The sequence below is a fragment of the Solanum pennellii genome, chromosome 9 (assembly GCF_001406875.1).
Source record: "Solanum pennellii chromosome 9, SPENNV200".
Taxonomy (NCBI): domain Eukaryota; kingdom Viridiplantae; phylum Streptophyta; class Magnoliopsida; order Solanales; family Solanaceae; genus Solanum; species Solanum pennellii.
In genome coordinates, this window is record NC_028645.1 from 79,292,376 (window position 1) to 79,293,941 (window position 1,566).

Genomic DNA, 1,566 nt, shown 5'->3' on the forward strand with positions numbered 1-1,566 from the left:
GTCTTGACGGACGTCCACAAAAATTTTTGGCATTTTTGGTTGTCGGAATCCGGATCACCTAAAAAATGGTTTGCTATTGCTTACGAAAATCGTCGAAATGAGGGGTATGCTCGCTTCGGGGCTCGGTTGACCTTGAAAATGAGTTGGATTGGCCGTAATATACAACTGGCTGCACAGCCAAGGTCTTGACGGACGTCCACAAAAATTTTTGGCATTTTTGGTTGTCGGAATCCGGATCACCTAAAAAATGGTTTGCTATTGCTTACGAAAATCGTCGAAATGAGGGGTATGCTCGCTTCGGGGCTCGGTTGACCTTGAAAATGAGTTGGATTGGCCGTAATATACAACTGGCTGCACAGCCAAGGTCTTGACGGACGTCCACAAAAATTTTTGGCATTTTTGGTTGTCGGAATCCGGATCACCTAAAAAATGGTTTGCTATTGCTTACGAAAATCGTCGAAATGAGGGGTATGCTCGCTTCGGGGCTCGGTTGACCTTGAAAATGAGTTGGATTGGCCGTAATATACAACTGGCTGCACAGCCAAGGTCTTGACGGACGTCCACAAAAATTTTTGGCATTTTTGGTTGTCGGAATCCGGATCACCTAAAAAATGGTTTGCTATTGCTTACGAAAATCGTCGAAATGAGGGGTATGCTCGCTTCGGGGCTCGGTTGACCTTGAAAATGAGTTGGATTGGCCGTAATATACAACTGGCTGCACAGCCAAGGTCTTGACGGACGTCCACAAAAATTTTTGGCATTTTTGGTTGTCGGAATCCGGATCACCTAAAAAATGGTTTGCTATTGCTTACGAAAATCGTCGAAATGAGGGGTATGCTCGCTTCGGGGCTCGGTTGACCTTGAAAATGAGTTGGATTGGCCGTAATATACAACTGGCTGCACAGCCAAGGTCTTGACGGACGTCCACAAAAATTTTTGGAATTTTTGACGTCTTAATCCGGATCACCCAAAAAATGGTTTTCTATAGCACACGAAAATCGTCGAATTGAGGGGTATGCGCGCTTGGGGGCTTGTTTGACCTTCAAACTGGGTCGGACTGGCCGTGTAGGACAACCGGCTGCATAGACAAGGTCTTGACGGACGTCCACAAAAAAATTTGGCATTTTAACGTCGGAATCTGGATAACCCAAAAAATCGTTTGCTATAGCACACAAAAATCGTCAAAATGGGGGGTATGCGCGCTTCGAGGCTCGTTTGACCTTGAAAATGAGTTGGATTGGACGTGATGGCCAACTGGATGCATATCCAAGTTATTGACGGACGTCCACAAAAAAATTTAGAATTTTTGACGTCTTGATCTGGATCACCCAAAAAATGGTTTGCTATAGCACACGAAAATCGTCAAAATGAAGGATATGCTCGCTTCGGGGCTCGTTTTACCTTCAAAATGGGTTGTACTGGTTGTGAGGACCAACTGGATGCATAGCCAAGGTCTTGACGCGCGTCCACAAAAAAGTTTGGCATTTTTGACGTCGGAATCCGGATCACCCTAAAAATGGTTTGCTATAGCACATGAAAATTGTCTAATTTGGGGGGGGGGGGGGT